The sequence below is a fragment of the Procambarus clarkii genome, chromosome 88 (assembly GCF_040958095.1).
Source record: "Procambarus clarkii isolate CNS0578487 chromosome 88, FALCON_Pclarkii_2.0, whole genome shotgun sequence".
In the NCBI taxonomy this organism is placed as follows: domain Eukaryota; kingdom Metazoa; phylum Arthropoda; class Malacostraca; order Decapoda; family Cambaridae; genus Procambarus; species Procambarus clarkii.
This window is the reverse complement of record NC_091237.1, coordinates 15,885,036-15,900,520: the sequence shown is the minus strand read 5'-3', so window position 1 is coordinate 15,900,520 and position 15,485 is coordinate 15,885,036. Positions and strand designations below refer to the sequence as shown.

At 47.3% G+C, this 15,485-nt stretch overlaps 1 protein-coding gene and 1 long non-coding RNA gene across 8 annotated transcripts in view; one reads left to right on the top strand and one right to left on the bottom strand.

The window, feature by feature from the left end:
• Nucleotides 1–15,485, top strand: part of LOC123745743 (uncharacterized) — a 178,730-nt gene that overhangs the window by 110,456 nt on the left and 52,789 nt on the right. The window lies entirely within an intron of this gene.
• The window catches only part of LOC123745745 (protein turtle homolog A), a 129,174-nt gene that overhangs the window by 71,024 nt on the left and 42,665 nt on the right, over nt 1–15,485 (bottom strand). The gene's annotated exons all lie outside the window — the stretch shown is intronic.

Genomic DNA, 15,485 nt, shown 5'->3' with positions numbered 1-15,485 from the left:
AAGATATCAAAGACTGATATGAACACAAAGGACCTATTTCATGCATGAAATAATTTACAAAAACTAAGATAATATAACTTAGTGATTAATGTAGCAATCAGGTATTGCACAAGGGGGGTCAGGATGTTGTAACTATTGATCACTCTTAAGGTCATTTGACCTGGGGTCAGATTCACGAAGCAGTTACGCAAGCACCTACGAACCTTGTACATCTTTTCTCAATCTTTGGCGGCTTTGTTTACGATTATTAAACAGTTAATGAGCTCCGAAGCACCAGGAGGCTGTTTATAACAATAACAACAGTTGATTGGCAAGTTTTCATGCTTGTAAACTGTTTAATAAATGTAAACAAAGCCGTCAAAGATCGAGGAAAGATGTACACGTTCGTAAATACTTGCCTAACTGCTTCGTGAATCTGGCCCCTTGTTCGTAAGTACTATGGGGGCCAGGAAACTATGAGGGAAAGCGCCAAGCCATTACGACTATATAGCACTGGGAAAGGGTCAGGATAAGGATTTGGGATGGGACGGAGGGGAAGAAATGGCGCCCAACCACATGTAGACCGTCGGGGGATTGAACGCCGACCTGCATGAAGCTCTACCGTCGCTCTACCGTCCAGCCCAAGTGTTTGGGCATTTAGGAGGAAGTGAATCATTGAAACATATATTTATTACCATTATTACTCGGCTTTATTGCAAATACTATATTATACATTGCGTTTATTGTGCATTCATGCCGCGCAGCCAAAATACGTGACTCTAAACCGGGACATGGTATTGGAGACTCCCCCTCCCCCCACCCCTAACCCCCCACCCCCACCACTTCCCCTACCCCCCTCCCCCCTCCCATCCCCCCACCCCTTCCCCTACCCCCCTCCCCCCTCCCATCAGGGGAGGTCCCGCCTTAAGTCGGTGAAGCCTCTGACTGCGGAGGTTTCCTTATTCAAAGGAAAGCTTGAATCTCCTTCAAGTGTTAGGACACTTGAAGGAGATTACAAGTGGAAATGAAAGGACGATAAGGAGAGGATAAAGGGGACGATAAGGAGAGGATAAAGTGGACGATAAGGAGAGGATAAAGAGGACGATAAGGAGAGGATAAAGGGGACGATAAGGAGAGGATAAAGGGGACGATAAGGAGAGGATAAAGAGGACGATAAGGAGAGGATAAAGTGAACGATAAGGAGAGGATAAAGAGGACGATAAGGAGAGGATAAAGGGGACGATAAGGAGAGGATAAAGGGGACGATAAGGAGAGGATAAAGAGGACGATAAGGAGAGGATATAGAGGACGATAAGGAGAGGATAAAGAGGACGATAAGGAGAGGATAAAGAGGACGATAAGGAGAGGATAAAGGGGACGATAAGGAGAGGATAAAGAGGACGATAAGGAGAGGATTTAGAGGACGATAAGGAGAGGATAAAGAGGACGATAAGGAGAGGATGAAGAGGACGATAAGGAGAGGATAAAGTGGACGATAAGGAGAGGATAAAGAGGACGATAAGGAGAGGATATAGAGGACGATAAGGAGAGGATAAAGAGGACGATAAGGAGAGGATAAAGAGGACGATAAGGAGAGGATAAAGAGGACGATAAGGAGAGGATAAAGGGGACGATAAGGAGAGGATAAAGAGGACGATAAGGAGAGGATATAGAGAACGATAAGGAGATTATAAAGAGGACGATAAGGAGAGGATAAAGAGGACGATAAGGAGGACGATAAGGAGAGGATAAAGAGGACGATAAGGAGAGGATAAAGAGGACGATAAGGAGAGGATATAGAGGACGATAAGGAGAGGATAAAGAGGACGATAAGGAGAGGATAAAGAGGACGATAAGGAGAGGATAAAGGGGACGATAAGGAGAGGATAAAGAGGACGATAAGGAGAGGATATAGAGGACGATAAGGAGAGGATAAAGAGGACGATAAGGAGAGGATGAAGAGGACGATAAGGAGAGGATAAAGTGGACGATAAGGAGAGGATAAAGTGGACGATAAGGAGAGGATAAAGAGGACGATAAGGAGAGGATAAAGGGGACGATAAGGAGAGGATAAAGTGGACGATAAGGAGAGGATAAAGTGGACGATAAGGAGAGGATAAAGGGGACGATAAGGAGAGGATAAAGTGGACGATAAGGAGAGGATAAAGTGGACGATAAGGAGAGGATAAAGAGGACGATAAGGAGAGGATAAAGTGGACGATAAGGAGAGGATAAAGTGGACGATAAGGAGAGGATAAAGTGGACGATAAGGAGAGGATAAAGAGGACGATAAGGAGAGGATAAAGTGGACGATAAGGAGAGGATAAAGTGGACGATAAGGAGAGGATAAAGTGGACGATAAGGAGAGGATAAAGAGGGAACGCAATATTCGTGATAAAGAGAGGAAAAACAAGAGAGGCCGAGAGTGTGTGACAACACAGCGTGACAAGACTGGTGACGGAGCAGCACACACCGTCACACACTGACAGGTGTGTAGGCAGGTGTGTGACGGAGGTGGGCCCTCACCTTTAACACAACCATCTCCCCCCCCCCTCACACACCTTCCTCACGCTGCGAGGCTTCAAACATCACATCAAAGCCCCCACGAAGCCCACCCCCACACGAAGCCCCCCACACCACACAAAGGCCTCCCCCCGAGGTGAAAACCTCTCGCTCCATCACTGTAAACACTGTGACGTCATCATTAAACAAAATGCCCTGACCAAGAATTGTGGAGAAAGTAAACAAAAGGTGTGTGGGGGGTGTGGGGGAATGTTGGGGTGGTTGTGGGAGGTGTGGGGGGTGTTGGGGTGGTTGTGGGAGGTGTGTGAGGGGGTTGTGGGGGTGTGGGGGAGTGTTGGGGTGGTTGTGGTAGGTTTGGGGGAGTGTTGCCAAGTTTTGTATATCGGCGTCCATAATTGGGCCTCATATATCATAGCAGTATATCGTATATTACAACAGGATATCGTATATGATAGCAGTATATCGTATACGGATTGCCTGCTATCGTTCCTCCCAATAATTAACTTATCTGTTTATTGAACGGAATCGAAAAGTATTAAATGTATTAAATCTGCTGGAAGTGTTGCATTATACACCAGGTGATTGGGCCGTCAGTATCTATGGTAACTGATTAGGGACTCTATAATCCCCAATACACTGAATTTCCCAATTACACTGAAGCTACAAATCCTACAAAAATAAATCTGTATTATTTCAAAGAGGTAATGGAAAATAAATTGCTTTAAATTGTTTCGTAAGTGAAGTATCAGGGGAAAAAGTCAAGCCATTACGACTATATAGCACTGGGAAGGGGTCAGGATAAGGATTTGGGATGGGACGGGGGGAAGGAATGGTGCCCAACCACTTGGGCCGGACGGTAGAGCGACGGTCTGGCTTCGTGCAGGTTGGCGTTCAATCCCCGACCGTCCACACAAGTGGTTGGGCACCATTCCTTTCCCTCCGTCCCATCCCAAATCCTTATCTTAACCCCTTCCCAGTGCTACATAGTCGTAATGGCTCGGCGCTTTCTCCTGATAATTCCCTTCCATTCCTGAGTTTATTGACCAAAACGTTTTTACCTTTGAAAGGAGGGTTAATGTGGGGGGGGGGGGAGAAAGGGGATGCCACCACCTATTCACTCCTAATGGGGTCATATTTGCCCCCATTTTAAATTATTTTGAATTCAGCCAGCCGCATAATTTTTGATGACGCAATTTACTCCAAATTCGAAAGCTGTGTTGATTGAAAAGCAAGACTCAGTAGCCTTCCCTAGGAGCCTCAGTAGTAGAAAGGATGGTATTCTCAGTAGCAAGTCCAGGACTATCCTGGAGTAGTTGTTGGTGCCTTGTTGATATCCAGGATAGCAAAGGATAGCCCTGAGTAGCCTAGTGCAGGGTAGATTAGACTATAAACGCCTAAGAAACACAAACCGAAACTGTCTCTATTTTCCGCTTGTTACAACTTGTAATAAAGTTGTTACATCTTGGCTTAACGTGTTTATGACGTATTAGAACGTTGTTACAACTTGCTATATTGGTTGTTATAACTGGTTAGGAGGTGCTAAAACTTGTTCGAACGTTGTACCAACGTCGTAGTTTCGGTGTGTGTTTGGTGGGTTAAGGGACCCAAATAGTGTCCTAGGCTACTCTCAGGAGATGAAGGAGTCAGGACTTACACCTCACTACTTGACAGTTGACGGAAGTTTGACACAATGATTGATTGATGAACATTAAACCAGGCTCAAGAGATGACACGGGCATGAGTAACCCGCAGGTTGACACACAAATGTACTCACCTAGTTGTGCTTGCGGGGGTTGAGCTCTGGCTCTTTTGGTCCCGCCTCTCAACCGTCAATCTACTGATGTACAGATTCCTGAACCTACTGGGCTCCATATCATATCTACAAAAATACACACTCGAATACACTTTGTCCACACACCTAGTGTATATATACACCTACACCCTGTATACACACCACTACACACCACACTCGACTTGGAAAAGATTTAAAAAAAATTAAGCAGAACTTGACTGTGGAAAAAGTGAATATACTCGCAGTTGTAAACTCCGAACAGTGGAGTTCATGCCAGTAAAAGTGTAACTCTTCTCACTTATACTACCAAGACAGGCCTGTGAGACGCCCTGCTCCTTCACCTACGGGATGTCCCACTTTTATAAGTAGATTCAACCACCACTTATTGGATTTTTTGTCGACGTTTTGCATCCTTGAATATGTAATTTATTTTTTTCTCTTGATTAGTCATATTTCTCTTCCCCCTTTTATGGGAATATGATTGAGAAGCTTTGAGCATCGCGGGATGCTCCTCTTACAAAGACAGGTGAGCATAGTGGGATGCTCCTCTTACAAAGACAGGTGAGCATAGTGGGATGCTCCTCTTACAAAGACAGGTGAGCATAGTGGGATGCTCCTCTTACAAAGACAGGTGAGCATAGTGGGATGCTCCTCTTACAAAGACAGGTGAGCATAGTGGGATGCTCCTCCCACAGCATCAGGCAATGATGCTCTCTCAGCATCCGGCAATGATGCTCAGATTAGCATCATGATTGCTCTTCACATCCCCTGACTAATCTGCCTCGCTGAGCCCCAGGAAAAAGAGCAGGAGAAGAGGAAGATATTATGCAAATGAGATGATGGATAAAACAGCCTCTTCACTCCCTCATCACAAGGACATGAGGGGACCCGCTGTGAGACATGAGGTGTCATGAACATTCCTATTTCAACACACAGGGAGCCGGTCGGCCGAGCGGACAACACGCTGTACTTGTGATCCTGTGGTCCTGGGTTCGATCCCTGGCGCCGGCGAGAATCAATGGGCAGAGTTTCTTTCACTCTATGCCCCTGTTACCTAGCAGTAAAATAGGTACTTGGGAGTTAGTCAGCTGTCACGGGTTGCTTCCTGGGGGTGGAGGACCGGGCCGCGGGGACACTAAAAAAAAAAAAAGCCCCGAAATCATCTCAAGATAACCTCAAGAAGATACACACCATGTCGGGTGTATAATACAGCTACAAAATCATTGCATGTGTGGGGTCATACTCGTCTTCTGACCTGGTCAAAAATATACAATTAATGTATACAGCAACATGTTCAGAGTCCGAATTACTATTTTTTTTTCAGTCTTCAAGAGTCGTTTACAGTATTTTTAAATACAGGAAAGTTGTATTGTTGTGTAAACAGTCGCAAGTTGAGCCATGCACAACCGAGACGAGACTGACATTTGAATATCTAAGCTTCATTCTAAAGTCTAAATCTACATTCTAAAGTCTAAATCTACATTCTAAAGTCTAAATCTACATTCTAAAGTCTAAATCTACATTCTAAAGTCTAAATCTACATTCTAAAGTCTAAATCTACATTCTAAAGTCTAAATCTACATTCTAAAGTCTAAATCTACATTCTAAAGTCTAAATCTACATTCTAAAGTCTAAATCTACATTCTAAAGTCTAAAGCTAAAGAGTTGACACAGTTGAAAGCTCTGCACTGGACCAGGATATAGGCCTTAAAAAATAACATGGCCTAACTAGCACACAATGTTTTGCTTCAAATTACACCGTTGAGTCTATGACACGACACAAACATTGGATCATAAGTGAACGAAACATTTTGAGAAAAGACTTCGTGACCAGACTTAATCCTGCTAAGGGGGTGAACAAATAGCGGGAATATTAGTAGATCGTTAGTAGACGGCGGCTGTGGAGAGTATTTCAGTATCGTGGAGAGAAGGGGGAACCTGCTGCATGGGTAAGAGCTTCCCTGCATGGGTAACAGCTTCCCTGCATGGGTAACAGCTTCGCTGCATGGGTAACAGCTTCCCTGCATGGGTAACAGCTTCGCTGCATGGGTAACAACTTCGCTGCATGGGTAACAACTTCGCTGCATGGGTAACAACTTCGCTGCATGGGTAACAGCTTCGCTGCATGGGTAACAACTTCCCTGCATGGGTAACAGCTTCGCTGCATGGGTAACAACTTCGCTGCATGGGTAACAGCTTCGCTGCATGGGTAACAACTTCGCTGCATGGGTAACAACTTCCCTGCATGGGTAACAGCTTCCCTGCATGGGTAACAGCTTCGCTGCATGGGTAACAACTTCGCTGCATGGGTAACAGCTTCCCTGCATGGGTAACAGCTTCCCTGCATGGGTAACAGCTTCGCTGCATGGGTAACAACTTCGCTGCATGGGTAACAACTTCGTTGCATGGGTAACAGCTTCGCTGCATGGGTAACAGCTTCGCTGCATGGGTAACAACTTCGCTGCATGGGTAACAGCTTCGCTGCATGGGTAACAACTTCGCTGCATGGGTAACAGCTTCGCTGCATGGGTAACAGCTTCGCTCCATGGGTAACAGCTTCGCTCCATGGGTAACAGCTTCGCTGCATGGGTAACAACTTCGCTGCATGGGTAACAACTTCGCTGCATGGGTAACAACTTCGCTGCATGGGTAACAACTTCGCTGCATGGGTAACAGCTTCGCTGCATGGGTAACAACTTCGCTGCATGGGTAACAGCTTCGCTGCATGGGTAACAACTTCGCTGCATGGGCAACAGCTTCGCTGCATGGGTAACAACTTCGCTGCATGGGTAACAACTTCGCTGCATGGGTAACAGCTTCTCCATATCGACACACCCAGGCTTTGCGCCCTGGAGAGGACACTCCAGCATCGACAATTAGAGGGCAAGTCCATAGCCTAACGAGACTGTTCCACCAAGTGTCAGTATTTTATTATACAGCCAAGACCAGCTGCCGCTCTTGTATCATACAGTAAGCACGTTCTCTACCGCCTGCAACGGTTGTATTATACACCAACACCTGTACAACAGTGGGTATATGATACAACTGTAGCAGGCGGTGGTGCGGGTGTTAGGTGTATGGTAGCCAACACCTGCCCCAACACCTCCCCTAACACCTGCGACAACACCTGCCCTCAACACCTGCCTCAACACCACCAACACCTGCCCCAACACCTGCCACAGTTGTCAGTCATAAACACAATATTTTAAACACAACCACCAAATTGTTAAATGGAACATGACAGAATGATTTACTAGATCAGTGTCGCTACCACACAGTATGATACACACACAGTTCGATTTGTGTTACGTATGTAGGTTAGGTTAGGTTAGGTTAGGTTAGCATTTTAAAAGCACCGAATTGCCATCTGTGGTTGATAGTTCAATAAACCCCTGAACTATGTGTTTAACACATCTCTCACTCTGTCCATGGAGGACAGAAGAAAATGTATATATTACTGGTTAGCATTGTAAATGTCTGGCCACGTCTGTGGTAGAAAATAATAATAATAATAATAATAAAAAACAGTTTGATAAACTGGTGCATAGTGAGTTATACACTATAAGTGTCGGCAGGATCGAGCTCATAGCTCTTGGACCCCGCCTTTCTAACCTTCGGATGTCTCATGTAGCGAATTCGGGCCTATGTTCCTGCAGTCATAGCTCTACTACATATATATTTATATATACTACACTACATACAGAAATCACAATTGCTTGATGCATCAAATGATCAAATCCACAAGGGCCGTGACGTGGTTTTGTGTCTCGGAGAGGCTGCAGGATCTAAGTAAGGTCTGTAGAATTTCTGATTGCAATTCTTTTACCATGTCGTAGCTCAGTCGATTAAGGCAGCGTCTGGGATGCTCTCGGACATAGGTTCGAACCCTCGTCACGGCCCTTTTGGATTTGATCATATATACTACATTTCTACTATCTTATATCTCCCCAGGGTGTAGCCCGTAGCGGCGGTCTAGCTCCCAGATACCGTTTACTGCTGGGTGTATAGAGGTATCAGGTGAAGGAAACTGCCTGTTTGTTTCCGCCATCGCCGGGGATCGATGCCCGGAGCATTGGAGTATGAATGCCAAGCGCAGTCCACTCAGCCAGCAGGCCCCCCACTACTCTGTGTGTGTGTGTGTGTGTGTGTGTGTGTGTGTACGTGTGCATGTGCGTGCGCGTGTGTATACGTTTGTGTTTGAAAATCATACATTTTATGAAGCTGATCATAATAAAGTTACCACAGACCCCATAGGTCATCATCTGAGTCATCACATAACTGATGACTCAAGTCATCACGTAATAACTCATCACTTACCCAACTACCATTAAAATCCTCCACTAGGAAGGGGCAACAATGGCTGCCTTAAACTTACCCACCAAACTTACCCAACAGATTACCCAGGAGAACAAAGTTAGCTGAGAATCATATTAAGAAGTTTCTTCCAGTATTCTTAACTACGCTCCTAGGGAGATGAACCACAAGGTATCTATCCCTCAAGTCTAGCCCTCTATCCACCAGTAATTATCCACACTATCCGCATGTCAATCTATCTACATATCTCTTTGTATCCACGTGTCACTCTCTCCAGGGGACTAGTAATTTTATCTTTATATCTATCCACCAATAGACAGGGACTAGCCAATTATCCATAGTAACTATTCAGTATATATATCCATTTATCCACCAGTAAATATGTGGGGTTTATTGATTGTTGTATTGAGATATAAGGTTATGATATTATCTATCAATATCTATCAATATCTATCCATTTTCTAGTAATGGACCACGGGGGGGGGGGGAGACTGTACGTGGTCCAGCACCACCAATGGACCAAGGACTGTACGTAGTCCAGCATCACCATGGACCAGGGGACTGTACGTGGTCCAGCACCACCATGGACCACTGACTGTACGTGGTCCAGTACCACCATGGACCAGTGCCTGTACGTGGTCCAGCACCACCAGGGACTGTACGTGGTCCAGCACCACCATGGACCAGTGCCTGTACGTGGTCCAGTACCACCAGGGACTGTACGTGGTCCAGCACCACCATGGACCAGGGACTGTACGTGGTCCAGCACCACCATGGACCAGGGACTGTACGTGGTCCAGCACCACCATGGACCAGTGACTGTACGTGGTCCAGCACCACCATGGACCAGGGACTGTACGTGGTCCAGCACCACCATGGACCAGGGGACTGTACGTGGTCCAGCACCACCATGGACCAGGGACTGTACGTGGTCCAGCACCACCATGGACCAGGGACTGTACGTGGTCCAGCACCACCAATAGACCAGGGACTGTACGTGGTCCAGCACCACCATGGACCAGGGGACTGTACGTGGTCCAGCACCACCATGGACCAGGGGACTGTACGTGGTCCAGCACCACCATGGACCAAGGACTGTACGTGGTCCAGCACCACCATGGACCAGGGACTGTACGTGGTCCAGCACCACCAATAGACCAGGGACTGTACGTGGTCCAGCACCACCATGGACCAGGGGACTGTACGTGGTCCAGCACCACCATGGACCAGGGGACTGTACGTGGTCCAGCACCACCATGGACCAGGGACTGTATGTGGTCCAGCACCACCATGAACCAGGGGACTGTACATGGTCCAGTACCACCATGGACCAGGGACTGTACGTGGTCCAGCACCACCATGGACCAGGGACTGTACGTGGTCCATCACCACCATGAACCAGGGGACTGTGGTCCAGCACCACCATGGACCAGGGACTGTACGTGGTCCAGCACCACCCTGAACCAGGGGACTGTACGTGGTCCTGCACCACCAATGGACCAGGGACTGTACGTGGTCCAGCACCACCATGGACCAGGGACTGTACGTGGTCCAGCACCACCATGGACCAGGGACTGTACGTGGTCCATCCCCACCATGGACCATGGGACTGTACGTGGTCCAGCACCACCATGGACCAGGGACTGTACGTGGTCCAGCACCACCATGGACCAGGGGACTGTACGTGGTCCAGCACCACCAATGGACCAGGGGACTGTACGTGATCCATCCCCACCATGGACCATGGAACTGTACGTGGTCCAGCACCACCATGGACCAGGGACTGTACGTGGTCCAGCACCACCATGAACCAGGGGACTGTACGTGGTCCAGCACCACCATGGACCAGGGGACTGTACGTGGTCCAACACCACCAATGGACCAGGGACTGTACGTGGTCCAGCCCCACCATGGACCAGGGACTGTACGTGGTCCAGCACCATGAATATAGGACAATTACTATTCCATTCAGGGAATCTGAGGGAAAACGGATCTCAAATGAGAAAACTTTCCCTATTTCCCTGTGAATATCAACGTTCCAGCGATGAAATTACTTTCAAAGTCTGACTGAGTGTGTACAGTGAAATTAAATTTTCAGAAATATTTTCATCTTCGGCTATTAAATTTCGACCGTAAGCAGAATATTCTGTAATGAAGAATAATTCATTAATTTGGTTCTTGAGAATGTCAGTAAGAACGCTCTGGAAGCTGTGTTCCGTTAACCGAATTCAAATTTTGAAGCGTTCGTCCGTACGTTAAATTCCGGTGATCATTTGAAATGAAAAGCAGTTTGAAATTGGCGCCTTCTCGAACTATTGTCATTAGGACTAAGTTAGGTTAGTTTCGTAGGCTTTTTGAGTAGTCAAAAACAACTTCAAATTTTACGTTTGTCAAAATCCAGTTAATGAGTCTGCATGAATCTATAATTTGGATTTGGATCGGCTATTGTCGGCTTCCAATCACCACGACTCGTGTCGACTACAGGAAAACCAATCACAGAGCCTCCTGGGCGTCGCACGCTTAACAGCCGGTGGTGGTAATGAGGTCATTCTCAATATCTGCCTCCAGATACAACCCTCTGGAAGCTGGAACTGGAAGCAATAATAGACGCCAGAAGGAGAACCTATGGGTTTATTGTCGCCCCTTCCAACCCCTCGCCTGGATCCTGTGCATCGACTTAATTGGTCTTTGGAACCTCTGCAACCATCGTTCCAGGTAGTAATTTCTAGAACCATCGTTCCAGGTAGATATTTCCAGAACGATCGTTCCAGGTAGTAATTTCCAGGACGATCGTTCCAGATAGATATTTCCAGAAAGATCGTTCCAGATAGCCATTTCCATCGTTCCAGATATCCATTTCCAGAACGATCGTTCCAGATAGCCATTTCCAGGACGATCGTTCCAGATAGTCATTTCCAGAACGATCGTTCCAGATAGCCATTTCCAGGACGATCGTTCCAGATAGCCATTTCCATCGTTCCAGATATCCATTTCCAGAACGATCGTTCCAGATAGCCATTTCCAGGATGATCGTTCCAGATAGTCATTTCCAGAACGATCGTTCCAGATAGCCATTTCCAGGACGATCGTTCCAGATAGCCATTTCCAGGACGATCGTTCCAGATAGCTATTTCCAGGACGATCGTTCCAGATAGCCATTTCCAGGACGATCGTTCCAGATAGCTATTTCCAGAACCATCGTTCCAGATAGCTATTTCCAGAACCATCGTTCCAGATAGCCATTTCCAGAACCGTCGTTCCAGATAGCCATTTCCAGAACCATCGTTCCAGATAGCCATTTCCAGAACCGTCGTTCCAGATAGCCATTTCCAGAACGATCGTTCCAGATAGCCATTTCCAGGACGATCGTTCCAGATAGCCATTTCCAGGACGATCGTTCCAGATAGCCATTTCCAGAACCGTCGTTCCAGATAGCCATTTCCAGGACGATCGTTCCAGATAGCCATTTCCAGGACGATCGTTCCAGATAGCCATTTCCAGAACCATCATTCCAGATAGCTATTTCCAGGACGATTTAGGCCTCTCTGCCTCATCCCACCTTTAATCTTAAGTTCCTCAAACACCGTCTTGGAAACTTATCTTGAACTTTACCAAGATTATGCACCCCCAAAGTGGGGAACTTGGCCCTAGACATTTGCTAAGTTAATAAAGTCTGCGGGGTAGGAAACATATCTTAGGAGCGGAGAGGGGGGAGGGTGTCAAATCTGGGAGTGGGGAGATGATTGACAGAGGGGGGAGAGGGGGTTTCCACCCTGGGGAAAACGTGTCAAAGCTTGACACCTTCAGGGAAGGTGTCAAGGCTGAAGGAGAGATAAGGAAGCTTCAGGGGGAGGTGTCAAGGCTGAAGGAGAGATAAGGAAGCTTCAGGGAAGGTGTCAAGGCTGAAGGAGAGATAAGGAAACTTCAGGGGGAGGTGTCAAGGCTGAAGGACAGATAAGGAAGCTTCAGGGAAGGTGTCAAGGCTGAAGGAGAGATAAGGAAGCTTCAGGGGGAGGTGTCAAGGCTGAAGGAGAGATAAGGAAGCTTCAGGGAAGGTGTCAAGGCTGAAGGAGAGATAAGGAAGCTTCAGGGAAGGTGTCAAGGCTGAAGGAGAGATAAGGAAGCTTCAGGGAAGGTGTCAAGACTGAAGGAGAGATAAGGAAGCTTCAGGGAAGGTGTCAAGGCTGAAGGAGAGATAAGGAAGCTTCAGGAAGGTGTCAAGGCTGAAGGAGAGATAAGGAAGGTTCAGGGAAGGTGTCAAGGCTGGAGGAGAGATAAGGAAGGTTCAGGGAAGGTGTCAAGGCTGAAGGAGAGATAAGGAAGGTTCAGGGAAGGTGTCAAGGCTGAAGGAGATATAAGGAAGGTTCAGGGAAGGTGTCAAGGCTGGAGGAGAGATAAGGAAGGTTCAGGGAAGGTGTCTGTCTCCCATACAGCACAAGGCATAATTACAAGAGATAAGCGAGCCATTACCACCTGTTGCTCTGAACACAATTACACTCCATTGACTCTAATGTGAGCCAATTAGTGCTTCATTAAATTTTGTATCGACATGTATTAATTAAAAAAAAGGATACTAATTAAACAGAACACTAAGGTGAGCCTCTATGTCCTGGAACACTTTTTGTACCTGTTGTTCCAGCATCACCTGTCTGTCTTGGCTGGCAGCGGGGGGGGGGGGGGAGGGGTAGGGATTTATCTCCATGTGAGGTCTCCCCCCCTCACCCCCCCACACACACTCAACATGGTGCAACTCACACTACACTACACCACACACACACACCAGTTGATTGAGAGTTGAGAGGCGGGACCAAAGAGCCAGAGCTCAACCCCCCGCAAGCACAACTAGGTGAACACACACTGTAAAGGCAGTGTGATAGCCGGGTAGTGTTGTGTAGTGTGAGGTACTGTAGAAGGTGAGCCCAAATGCTACGACACAAACCTTGGCGTCATAAAAACCAGAGCAAGCCTTACTGTTTGTGGAGGAGCTGGGGCGGAAAATGTTATGCTTCAAGTTGTTTACACAGAGCTCCCTGGCTCTCTCTCTCTCTCTCTCTCTCTCTCTCTCTCTCTCTCTCTCTCTCTCTCTCTCTCTCTCTCTCTCTCTCTCTCTCTCTCTCTCTCTCTCTCTCTCCCTCTCTCTATCTTTGGCTGTCTCTCCATCGCTCTCTTTCGCTCTCTCCCTCTCTCTTTCTTTGGCTCTCTCCCTCTCTCTCTTTGGCTCTCTCTCCCTCTCTCTCTTTGGCTCTCTCTCTCTCTCTCTTTGGCTCTCTCTCCCTCTCTCTCTTTGGCTCTCTCCCTCTCTCTCTTTGGCTCTCTCCCTCTCTCTCTCTTTGGCTCTCTCCCTCTCTCTCTTTGGCTCTCTCTCCCTCTCTCTCTTTGGCTCTCTCTCCCTCTCTCTCTTTGGCTCTCTCCCTCTCTCTCTTTGGCTCTCTCCCTTTCTCTCTTTGGCTCTCTCTCCCTCTCTCTCTTTGGCTCTCTCCCTCTCTCTCAATCTCACTTCAGCTATCTCTCCCTCTCTCTCTCCCCCTCTACAATCTCCCTCTCTCTTTGGTTATCTCTCACTCTCCCTCTCTCTCCTTCTCTCTCCCTCTCAGGCTTCTCTCCTCCCTCCCTCCCCCAGGGCAGCTGCCAATAAACCCCGGGGAGAAATATCGGGGCCGGTGAGGTGCACGGAACACACTTTGTGGAGAAATGTGTCGGCTTCCACACCGGCCTTTTTGTTTGTAGTTTGTGAATAATATTGTTGCTGGGGGGCGCCGCTCCCTCCTTCCTCAGGGGCGCCGCCCCCGCCTTCCTCAGGGGCGCCGCCCCCGCCTTCCTCAAGGGCGCCGCCCCCTCCTTCCTCAAGGGCGCCGCCCCCTCCTTCCTCAAGGGCGGTCTTCTGATGCCTTCCTATATCATCATATTTGCTACACGCTCTGATATATATATATATATATATATATATATATATATATATATATATATATATATATACATATATATATATATATATATATATATATATATATATATATATATATATATATATATCTGAGTATATTGAAAGAGAGGTAGGAATCACCTCACCTACAAGGCAGAAACCCCACCTACAAGGCAGAAACCTCACCTACAAGGCAGAAACCTCACCTACAAGGCAGAAACCTCACCTACAAGGTAGAAACCTTGCCTACAAGGTAGAAACCTCACCTACAAGGCAGAAACCTCACCTACAAGGCAGAAACCTCACCTACAAGGCAGAAACCTCACCTACAAGGCAGAAACCTCACCTACAAGGCAGAAACCTCACCTACAAGGCAGAAACCTCACCTACAAGGCAGAAACCTCACCTACAAGGCAGAAACCTCACCTACAAGGCAGAAACCCCACCTACAAGGTAGAAACCTCACCTACAAGGCAGAAACCTCACCTACAAGGCAGAAACCTCACCTACAAGGCAGAAACCTCACCTACAAGGCAGAAACCCCACCTACAAGGTAGAAACCTCACCTACAAGGTAGAAACCTCACCTACAAGGCAGAAACCTCACCTACAAGGCAGAAACCTCACCTACAAGGCAGAAACCTCACCTACAAGGCAGAAACCTCACCTACCATGAGGTTTCTCTAGTTTCCCAAACCTCATCTTCCTTCACCAGGTGAAGGAAGAGCAAGAACGCGTCTGAAAGAAAAGAAAGACTAAATAGGATAGACAAAGGAGACGAACAAGAAAAATTTGCTCTTAAGAGGATAAGAAAAGATGCCGAGACTGGCCGAGGAAAATGTATAATACGACACCAAGAGTAAGCCTGGAGGACAACCTGGAACACTGGAGGACAACCTGGAACACTGGAGGACAACCTGGAACACTGGAGGACAACCTGGAACACTGGGGGACA